Source organism: Nicotiana tabacum, chromosome 7, assembly GCF_000715075.1.
Source record: "Nicotiana tabacum cultivar K326 chromosome 7, ASM71507v2, whole genome shotgun sequence".
Lineage (NCBI taxonomy): Eukaryota > Viridiplantae > Streptophyta > Magnoliopsida > Solanales > Solanaceae > Nicotiana > Nicotiana tabacum.
The window spans coordinates 45,065,657-45,077,855 of record NC_134086.1 but is presented as its reverse complement, the minus strand read 5'-3'; the positions used below and the strand labels follow the sequence as shown (position 1 = coordinate 45,077,855).

General features: G+C 37.5%; 1 long non-coding RNA gene across 1 annotated transcript; it reads right to left on the bottom strand.

Annotated features, from left to right (window-relative positions):
* Positions 1-2,508: 2,508 nt before the first annotated feature.
* On the bottom strand, positions 2,509-11,604 carry LOC107768316 (uncharacterized). Its single transcript, XR_001644124.2, has 2 exons — positions 11,137-11,604; positions 2,509-2,911 (listed from the first exon to the last, which is right to left on the bottom strand). It is a non-coding gene; the product is annotated as an uncharacterized LOC107768316 (long non-coding RNA).
* Positions 11,605-12,199: the final 595 nt, after the last annotated feature.

Here is a 12,199-nt window from a genome sequence, read left to right as displayed (position 1 = left end):
CAGCGGAAAATAAAGAAACAATATGCTGCTTCTTGGATTTTCAACTTATGAGACTACCACCCAAGAATACATAAAACTCAGTCACCTCCTGGTGTCTGGGTAAGCAGCCTATTCATTGTTTGAATATGCATGAATGGAAAAGATAGGAAAATCAGAACACGGAGAGTAGCAGGCATATGAAGGACCCTAGAAGACTTCAGAAATTGGCTTACGCTGTGGACATCAAAACAAATATAGGTCGAGTAAGAGTAAGGAAGAGCAGCTTCCCCACCAGACTTCTATATGACTCAGGAGCAGGCAGTAAATCACATGAATCAACATGCAATTTGGTGTTCAACTCCAAAGGACAAACCACGGGAGTGATAGAAGCACATCCAAACTGCTGAAGCAAGTCAGAAACAAATTTCTTTTGATTAAGAACAACCCTACCAGAAATAAGACACAACTCAATACCGAGGAAGTAATGCAAAGATCCCAGATCTTTGATCTTAAACTGAGAATACAGGAACTGCTTCTTTATCTCGGCAGTACCATCCCCAATAGTGATAATATCATCAATAGAGACAACTAGAAGAACCAAAATCCTAGGACTACCTTTAACAAACAGGGAGTAGTCATTGAGTGAATAAGTGTAACCCCTAGAACATAAAGCCTGGGACAGCTTGGCATACCATGACAACATTCTAGATCGAGCAGGAATAGGGAAATCTCATTAGGGTTCATCACAGAAGAAGAGATGAAATTTGCTCAATCTGAGAAAATAAAAATAAGAAAAAAATAGCCCAATGAATCATTCTAGAGCCAACACCATATATTTATATAGTAGGCCTCAATCGGGTGCCCCATAGAAAATAAACCTCTAACTAATACAAGCTGAACCACTAGCTACTTTTTACAGAAATGGTCAAAAATAAATACAATGGTCTATTATATGATTAGCCACTAAATTTGTGTTTAGGACTAGAAGCTAAGTACTGCATCGTGTCAACACGAGCCTCGTGCACTGGGTGTTTTGGGTTTGCGTTAAAACATTTGAAGCGAAGGTTTACACGACGAGTGCCTCGTCCCTAAGCGAGATCCAATTTTGCTTTTAAACCGCTAACAATTGAGTAGCTTAAATGTATCATCTAAAGTTTGAGTGATGTTAACAATTGACATGCCTTTCTATTTTTGTTAACTGCACGATAAAATAAAATAAAACCAGATGTTAGAACATAAATGTTCTCTTTAATCCTCTTATAGTCTTAAAGATTGTACTATTAAAAAAATTCTATTTTTTTTTACCACCACAAGTAACTTTCATGTATCCTATTAGAGAACTTGAATAAAGCTCATTCATTTTTCCTATTTAACTTCTCACCAACTTGGTGTAATAAATCATTTTCAATTTTAAATTATTTTTTTAAATCAATTTCCATAAAACAATGCTCTCAAATCTCAATATGCATTTTCCAGTAACTCCTAAATTACTTGAAGTTCCTTGTCAAACACCACATCCTCGGTCTAGAAAATAAATAGTTGAGTAAATTCTCTATAATGCTCTCCTCCACCAACACGAATTCAGGTATATTAATTAAAGGGAAAATTCTCTGATTGTGAAATTTTTGAGAACAGGGAAAGAACATGCTTCATCATTTTGATCTGTGTCATCAGTAGGGGATGGATTAGTTGTTCCTAACAGCAGCTTTCGCCTGCTGAAAGGCCAATGGTAAAGAAAAGACACCTCACTGATATGTAATAACAAGTAAAAACAATGTAGATTTACTTATTCAAAAGTGTAGATTTAGGAAGCAGCCTATTCCAGTGCACGGTCTTATGTATAATTTGTAGCAAAAATTACTTCCATTAGCAACTGTTTGTCTTGCTTAACAAAATAAAGACAAGCTCCGGTTACCTAACAACTACAGTTAAGACATTTAACAGGCACTTCCATTCAAAATTAAGCATTGAATATGGAAAAAAATTAATTTTTCAATGTCTAGACAGCAGGGCGGTGCAACTTCAAGTAGGTATACCTAGTTAAGAATAAAAGTTCAGAATAAGTCACAAGCAATTCTCATGCTGATCCATGTGCAACAAATTATGCTGCAAAAATGTGGGGCATTAAGTTGATTTAGAGCTGGAAGCTTTACATATGCGCACCTCTTGGATTCTTTTTTGTTTTCCTTCATATTGTTTCACTAATGTACAATAAGTTACCTTGGCCTACGCCTCAAATCTACCTTGCATCCTCAATTTAATGGCTCAGAAAGATGCATAACAACAAATGGAACCACAGTACAAGTCATTGCACCTGTGTTGAACTCTTGATATTGTGGGCTTAGAAAGACGCAAATCAACAAATAGAACCAAAATATAAGTCAATGCAAGTGTGACGAGCTCTTGACATTTTTTTCCTACAAGGATTAGCTATTCCTTGCTTGAATTGCTTCACTACACTAAAAGGTCAAAGTTCCAAAGTATAAAAATAGATGGTTGATGACATAACAGATAGAGTTACACTAGAAATGCATTAAATACTTTTCATTTCTCACTTGGTGATTTGTAAACTTCTATAACATCAAAATTTTGAAAGATAAAGCAGAATGAATAAAGAATTCTAAGAAAAAGTCAAGCTATACAAACTGCAGATGACAAAAGCTGCAGTTTTATCCATCTCAGAAGAGCAGGGTCCTCTTAAACAAAGCTTATTTCAGATCTCTTTCCCCTATATTACCATGGTCTTTAGTACTCCTAGATTAGTCTCATGATCATGGTAGCTAAATTTGCTTCCTAAAATCTATCCTACAAATTCACTCAGCTCATGTCAAAGGATAATAACATACTCCAGAAGAAAATTTAGAATTAGCTATTAGCAGCAATGAAAGCACCAAAATTAGTCCTGAAGAAAGCGGCTGCCTGTTAGGAAATCCTGCTAATCATTAAGACTAATTTTAGAATATATATGTTGAAGACATAATTAAGTAAATAAAACTGTGCTCTCTCTAACAGCTTAAGCTTTTAGATGAGATGATCACACAATTCAAGATGGTATCAAAGCCAGGCCCATCCCATTTCTTTGTTCACCCGATATTGGGCCCCCATCTTATATAGTCCACGCTCCAGTTGTCCGGTCGTGGACGTGCGAGGGGTGCTGGTTTCCCACATCGGCTGGGATTGGTGCACTTGGACTTAACATGGGACATGAATGGACCCTTGCTTTATACACATACAGAGAAAATTAACATATTGACATGAAGATAAATAAGGGGAATGTCATGCTTCATCACCAAGAGGCATGCAAGAATCAGTAGATGGATCAATTGTTCTTAATATAACAACTTTTACTTTTACTTCCTGAAATTTTAACAATAGAAATGAAATTAGACTAACACCCTACTGATCTGTCGATATTCACGACTAGTAAAAGCGGGGCATATGGTAAGGTGCAAGACATATGACTGTCCTCGAGCACGGTCATATACAAACACCAATTAAAACGAGAGTTACTTTCTATGAGATTGTTTGTACCAGTATTGAACCCTTGACCTAGTAGTCTGGAGAGAACTCCCCAACCACTAATGAACAAGGATGACCGGTAAACGATAGTTACTTTCTTGTTGCTGCAAAAGAACAATCTTCATTTCACGACAATGTGCATTGAGCTCCTGTTATCTTGTATGCATAGAACATGAGCAAATATATGGTACACAACATTATCTAAAATATCGACCAATCAGTCACAATGCCTTTTCCACGAACATCCAGCTTCGAGTGGCCCAAATCTAGCCAAAATCAATTACATATCATAAATATAACTACAAAGAACTAATCTAGCTAATGAAATCAAAGTTAAAGCAAGAAATTGGAAAACCGCTCAAAAAGCCTCCCCGGGCCCACGTCTCAAAATTAGGTAAAGGTCACAAAATATGAACACTCATTCACTCACGAGTTCATCATACCAAAATTATCCAAATCCGACATCAAAATCCCAATCAAAACTCAAAAACTTCGTTGAAGAACTTCCACAATTCCCCAAATCTCTCACCCAAATTCCTTAATTTAACGATGAAATTAACTATAGATTAATGGAATACAACCAAAAATGAGTTAGGAATCATTACCCCAAAATTCTCTCTAAAAATCCTTGAATTATCGCCTTTATCCGAGCTCTCAACTCCAAAAATTGAAAAGGGGATAAAACCCTCGAAATTCTCTTTTCTGCCAAGTGAACTTGCTTCTGCGAGCGTTCAACTGTACCTGTGGGAAATCCATTGCAGGTGCGAGAATCACTTATGAGGGCTGGGTCCGCATCTGCGGCAAGGGCATGTGGAACACTGTACGCTTCTGCGGTCCTCCTCCATGCCTACGATTCCTTAGGCGCATCTGCGGGCATCGCAGATGCAGTACTTCCCTCGCACCTGTGATCATTGGTCAAGCCTCCAAACTCCGCATATGCGCCCTTCACTCCGCACGTGCGATCCTGCAACTGCGGTCTCCCCACCGCAGGTGCGAAAACACCAAATACCAGAAGACTTCAGCAACAACACAAATCCAACTTTTGATCTGTTATGCACCCGAAACTCACCCGAGGCCCTGGGACCTTAACCAAACATACCAACCAATCCTAAAACACCATAAGAACTTAGTCGAGCCCTCAAATAATATCAAACAACGTTAAATCATGAATCACCCTCCAATTCAAACTTAAACAACTAGAAACTTCAAATTTCTACAACCGATGCCGAAACCTATCAAACAACGTCTGAATGACCTCAAATTTTGCACGCAAGTCATATTCAACATTATGGACCTATTCCAACTTCCGGAATTAGAATCCGACCCCGATATAAAAAATTCCACTACCGGTACAAATCTTCAAAATTTTGACTTTTGCCATTTCAAGCCTAAATAAGCTACGGACCTCCAAAACACAATCCCAATCCGCCCCAAAGCCCAAAATCACACAACGGCGCTAACGAAATTGATAGAACTTCATTTCGGAGTCATTTTCACACAGTTTCAACTACAGTCCAAATCCTAAGACTTAAGCCTCTATTTAGGGACTAAGTGTCATAAAACACTCCAAAAACCAAAACGAAACCTCCCAGCAAGTTGCAATAGCAGAAAAAGATGTGGGAAGTTGTTAACAGGGGATATGGGCTATAACTCTCAAAAATACCGGTCGGGTCGTTACATTTCCCCCAAGTGCGGTTCCAAAGCCAATCCCCAAAAAGTTTCGTATGCTTGAGATTCCTAAGTATAACGAGACGACTAATCCAAATGAACACGTCACCTCATACACGTGCGCCATCAAAGGATATGACTTGGAAGATGACGAAATTGAGTTTGTATTGCTGAAGAAATTCGAGGAGACTCTATCGAAGGGTGCCATGATATGGTATCATAATTTACCGCCTAATTCTATTGATTCGTTTTCTATGCTTGCAAATTCTTTTGTAAAGGCACATACCGGAGCCATTAAGGTTGCAATGTGAAAGTCAAACATTTTCAAGGTAAGGCAAAAGGACAACGAGATGCTCAAGGAATTCGTGATCGATTCCAAATGGAAAGAATGGATTTGCCACCGGTCACCGATGATTGGGATGTTCAAGCTTTCACTCAATGCCTCAATGCTCGGAATTTTATAGCTTCATAGCAGTTGAAGCAAAATTTGATCGAGTATCCAACATTCACTCGGGCCGATGTATATAATCGATATCAATCGAAGATCAAGGTCGAGGAAGATCAAATGGGGACCCCTTCTGGGTCCATTTATACTAATAGGCCCATGGAGAGAATCAAGAGGGATATCAACCGAGAACCAAGGTCTAATAGAGATCGATATCAACCGTATAACGAAGACCTTAGAGGCAGGGGGTTTGGGCGAAATACTACACAAAATGAAAGGAGAAATGATCAAGTTCAAAGTTCACGGGGACTTGGTACTGAGGAAGGTCACATTAAACATTCGAAATCCAAATGAAGGTACGACCCCATTTCAATTCTTTCTATTTTTCGACAGACACTTGCAGGTTATCGACAAGGAGCGACACAAAGCTTTAGGTCTTAAAGCACGCATTGCACTCTTTTTTCCTTGAACCGTTTTTGTCCCAATTGGATTTTTCAGCAAGTTTTTTAACGAGGCAACAACGGATCGTGCTAACTTAGAATCGAAGGCCGACCAAGAATCGGTGTCAAAGACAACATTTAACAGTATTCGAGGTTCCTTACAATAAACCTCGAATACTGGGGGCATTGCCTTTGGATGTCAACTTTGTTGCGAGGAAATTACTTCAAAATGATGGAATCTTGATAGGGCCAAAAGGTTGAATGAACCGTACCCAGATAGGTTGTTCGAGCCCTGGCTAAAAAATATATGCATGTGTAATCATTTTTCACAAGAATAAATAGGAGTATTTTTCCTTGCAGTTATTTCATGTCTTAGAAAAAGTTCTTTTACTTTACAATTCAATACTTTCAATCTATTGTGGAAACGAGCCTAAGGGCCGATCTAAAACAAAGTTCGGATATTCACCCCACACTCGGGGAATACCGTCCGAAAAATAAAACTCGAACATATCAAACTATTGAGCGTCGAGGGCATCAGATCTTTTAGGCAACCCTCGAATTTTAGAAGCCACAACCATATCCACTCGGGGACTATTATCTTAGGCAAACCTGGATAACTTAGGGTAGCAAGCTCACTGGGCTACACCCGAACCAAGAAGCTACGGCCAATTTAACACGGCTCGGAGATGCCTGAAACCCGTAACAAAGTGGCCTCGAAAAAGATACAAAAGAAAGCAAAAATACAAAGCCTAAGGGCTACCTTAACCCAAGTTAGAAAAAATTCTCACTCATGGACTATCTATCGAGCCCAAGGGCCACCTTATCTCGAGTTCGAGCAAGTCCTCATTCGACCATAAAGCCTAAGGGTTGCTTTTTGTGATTATCCAAAAGGTCATCACTTATTTTAGAAATAAATTCTATATTTTGAGGCCTTAAAACCTCCCTTTTGTCTCACCTCGGATTACGTGTGTAGTCCGGACGTGTATCCGAAAAGCTATTATGTGGAAATCTGTGAAAAATGATAAATTTTGCTTTTAAAATGAATTTAAGTTGACTTCGGTCAACATTTTGGGTAAATGGACCCGGACCCGTGATTTAACGGTCCCTGAGGGTCCGTAGGAAAATATGGACTTGGGCGTATGGCCGGAATCGAATTCCGAAGTCCCAAGCCCGAGAAATAAATTTTTGAAGAAAATTGTTTGACTGAAATTATAAGAGTTTTCAAAAATTTAAATATGTTTGAATTTGATGGTATCGGGACCGTATTTTAGTTCTGGAGCCCGGTACAGGTCTTATATGGTATTTAAGTCGAGCCTGTAAGATTTGGTAAGAAACGGACTTGATATGACGTGAATCAGACCATCGGTTGTTAAAATTGGAACTTAAGAGTTCATGAGATTTGTTTTTGATTTTGATGCTAAATTCATAGTTATTGATGTTATTTTGATGATTTGATTGCATGAGCAAGTCCATATGATATTTTTGGACTTGCGTGCATGTTTGGTTTGGAGCCCCGAGGGCTCGGTTGATATTTGGATAGGCCACAGAGTGTTTTGAACTTAGGAAAAACTGCTGGTATATTGCAGATCTGCATGCTTCGCAAGCCTGGCTCGCAATTGCGAGCCTGCATTTGCGAAAAACCCCTCGCATTTTCGAAGACTGGCTGGATAGGGAACCTTCATATTAGCTTATGTCGCAAATGCGACCTTGACAGGCACCGCAATTGCGAACATTGTTCGCATTTGCGAAGAAAGCAGACATAGGCCATCCTTCGCAATTACGAAGCTTTGGCCACAATTGCGAGTTTGCATTTGCGAACCAGGCTTCGCAATTGCGATATCTGCGCCTGTGTAAATCACGACTTAGCCGAAAATCTCTCATTTTTCAAACTTTCTCAGAACCTAAACACCTTTGGGCAATTTTTCAAAGACAGCTACTCTTCCAAATCGATTGTAAGTCATTTCTAACTCGTTTTCATTAATCTTTAACATTTTTTCATATGATTTCAACTCAAAATCAAGGGTTTTCATGAGGGAAATTTGTTATTTTTGGTAGAACTTAGGTTTTTTCAAATTTTTGGGATTTGGACCTCGATTTGAGGTCCGATTTCAAAACAAATTATATATTTGGGTTCATGGGTAATCGAGTTTTGGTTCGAACTTCGGGTTTTGACCATGTGGGTCTAGGGTTAATTTTTGACATTTTGGGGAAATCTTTATAAAACCTATTTTCATGCATTAGAATTGATTCATTTAGCATTTATTGATATCGTTGAGTAAATTGTGGCTAGATACAAGCGAATTGGTGGTGGAAACAAGAGGTAAAGCGGTAGTTGAGGATTGAATTGTGTTCGTGGCATCAAGATAAGTGTTTGGTCTAACCTTAGCTTGAGGGATTAGGAGTCGTGTCTTATTTGCTATGTTTAATTATTGAGTACGACGTATAGGCATGGTGATGAGTATCTATACGATGGTGTCAAGCATGCCCATGAATTTTATACTATGGTTAATATGACTCTGTTTCGTATTGTTCATGCTTTATATGAAGATTTCGATTATTGAACAAGGCTTGTGGAAGTATTATTGGTAGTTGAACATTGAAGAGCGTTGGCTCAAGTTGTAAAATGATTTGTGGAAATATTATTGGCAATTGAACATTGTAGAGCATTGGCTTAAGTTGTGAATAGAGTTGTGAAGTAAATGTGGGAAAGAGAAGAGGTTTATGATATTGTCTCCCTTGTCGGAATGTTGTTGCTTTTGATATTATCTCCCTTGCGGGGACGTTATTATTTATGATATTGTTTCCCTTGCCGGGATATTGTTGTTATACTATTGTTCCCTTGCCGAAATTTTATTGTGATTTTATTGATTCCCTTGCCCTTATTTCTTTGTGATTATTTTTTGGGTAAGGAAGAGTGTTAAAGCATGAAGGGTGATATCGTGCATGATATTTATGAGAGAGTGTTAATGCACGAAGGGTGATGCCGTGCCGATATTGTGAGAGAGTGTTAATGCACAAAGAGTGATGTCGTACCGCACGATGTACAATTCCGTGCCATGATATGAGTGACAATTCACGAAGGATCATTCCGTGCCATGATTATGTGAGGTAAAAGCACGAAGGGAGATGCCGTACCGATTATATTGATTTTTTTTATGGTGAGGACGGGAATAAATGCACGAAGGGTGATGTCGTGCAGATTATATTGATTCTTATAGTGAGGACGAGAGTAAAAGCACGAAGGGTGATGTCGTGCACTTGTCTTGGATTTTCGATTCTTGTTGATAATTGAATTATGGTGTTCTTTACATTTATATGTTGTTTTCCTTTTGTTACTTGTTGTTTCCTCGCAGCTGTCACACCTCCTTTTTAAACCTCGAGAGGTATACAACGGAGTTTTTCCAATTTAAGTGACATTATCCGAAATAGGATTAATTATTCAATTCAGAGTCTCCACTTGGGATAGTTTATTTGGTGTCTCACGTCACCGATTTATTTCAAATCCCAAATCGAGGAAATTTCGACTTTCCTTTTGAAACCTGCGAACCAGAAATTCTAAATAAGGAATTCTGTTAACCCGAGGGAAGGTGTTAGGTACCCCCGGATTCCGTGGTTCTAGCACGGTTGCTTAAACTATTATAATTGGCCTATTATCTGATTTTAATACATGTTTCAGCATATGGTACATTTTAACTTATTTTAGGAAGATTCAACATTATCTAAAACACGTCTTGAACTACGCTACATGAAATGCACCCGCAGTCCACGACACATTTTATTTAACATTGTTGAGATTTGGATTTGGGTCACATGAAATGCACACCCGAGTTTAAGGAAATTAATTTAAATAGCGCGCCTAAAGCAACTACGCATTTCAAGTTTGCGAGGGCCATGGAAAATTCAGCTAAATGGCACACCTCGATTTCTAAAGGATTAAAATTAATTAAATGAGGGCCATGAGTTTAGGGATTTTATTTGGCATGGCACGCTTCAAATTATTTCAAAGGGTTTTTCTTATTCGAAGTTATTATAATCGAGTTACATGAAATGCACCCCCGAATTTTGGAATTAGGCACCCATGCCACGGGAACTGTACCCATAGTTACAATAGTTTATTAATCACGCCTAAAGCAAACTACGATATTAATTAATTATTTTTCTAAAGCTAATTAATCCCAACAACATATTTCGCATCTTAATGAGACGACACACTTTGTTTATATTACTAAAATTATTTCATTTTTGCCTTACATTAGATGTTACTGTACATGTTAGTAGCCTAATGTGAAACTGTATGCTTCAAAGATCTTACATGATAACTTTGCCTTTTTTTTTGTTTGCTGCAAACGACTTCTTAGCTTTGGAATTTTTAAGATTTGCTTTTTTTCTCTTTGTTTAGCAATTCTCAAAGTCTGCCGCTGGTTTCATATTTTGGAGGAGAAAAGATGGCTCCCATTTTTTATCATGAAACTAACAGCCAAAAGCATTCAAAATATATGCTAATTTGTATCAATAGGCGATTTAACAGTCAACATCCCAATACACTGAAACATCTCAAATGTATTTCAAAGCAGTAAATCCCAAGGTTTAAATACTCCATTGGCTAATTGAAAGCAATGACTTTAACAAAAAGCCTCAAAAGGCGCAACTAATAAAACCAAACCTAAGCTGTAAGCACAATAGCACCACTAGCTTCCTTAATCTTCTTAAACTCACAACAGAAATGTAGCCTTGCGTAAGATCAACCAAGTTTAAAATTATGAGTAAAATTCGCATATCTCAAAAATGGCTTCACATGGGAATTTTATTTACTGTACCTAGTTTCAAACTAAAAAAATGCAATTGAACTTAGAATAGTCAAACAAACAATAACAGTATTCCAACCGAAATTAAGAATTGGAAATTAACCCATGTAGGTGTCATTTTAATCTATTTCACTATTTTCAGTATTTTCCCAAATTAAAACACCACACACATTGCTGGACATTTGATTGTGAAACTCAAGCAAATCCGTAAAATCACATAAGAGATTTAACAATTCAATCACTCAATACAGATGTAATACAAGTAAGATTCGGAACTTACCTAAATCGAACGGAAGACAGCACTAGAGTGAGTCAAATGAAGGCAAGAAACAATAGCTATAAAAATGAAAACCCAGTTACAAGCCTTCAACAAAATAACAGCAGCAACCATGACCATGTCAGTCCCAGCCGATTTTAAGCAGTATTCCAGAGACCCAAATTCACAATTTTCCCATCAACATTGACATTAGCACTACAGCTTCGAAAATTAAGCTTGAAACAAATCAAAAGGCAGAACAATAAGGTTCGTCTCTTGTTGAAAAATGGAGAGGGGTGCGCCGTTGACAGAGTGAAGGAGAAGGGGTCAAGTTTCATCTCTTTTGAGAGGAGAATGGAGCGTGGTTTCTAGCTTCTTCAGGGTAGGGACCTGATGGGTAAAGTCTTTAGGGTTGCGATTTAATGAGGGGGGAATGGGTTATTGGGTCAGGCGGGTCGGGTCGGTGTTTGGGCCTGGGTAGTTTGGACGGGTTTGGGTAGTTTTTAGGCTGGGATTCGAGCCTGATTTGGATACAAGAATTAGCCCAATTTATATTAAAATCCCGCTTTCATTCCTTTTCCTTTGTTTTTCTTTTTCTTCTTCTTTAATTAAAAATCCTAAAATTAAAGTCCTAGATTATCTAAAAATGTAAAATTAAACTAATTAACTAATTATAAAATTTGTAAACATTACTTAATTCTAAATTAAAAGAGGAAATTCAATAAACTAAAAGTAAAACACAAAAAATATAAAAATGAGCTATTTTTGTGATTTTCAAATTTTTATAAAGCAAATAATTACTGATTAATTCTAAAAATATAAAAATAAATCCCAAATGCAATGCATGATATTTTTGGTATTTTTTTATAATTAAAATAAAAATTAGACGTGCACAAAAATGCAAACAATTAATAAACATCCTATAAAATCCTATAAAATGGCAAATAATTGAAAAAATCTATTTTTTTAATTTAATAGGAGCAATTCATATAGGGCAAAAATCACGTGCTCACAACAACATGTTTCCCCTTCCCATCTTTAACTGCTAGTTTCTGCTTTTATTTTCCGTTGTATATGATTTAATTGC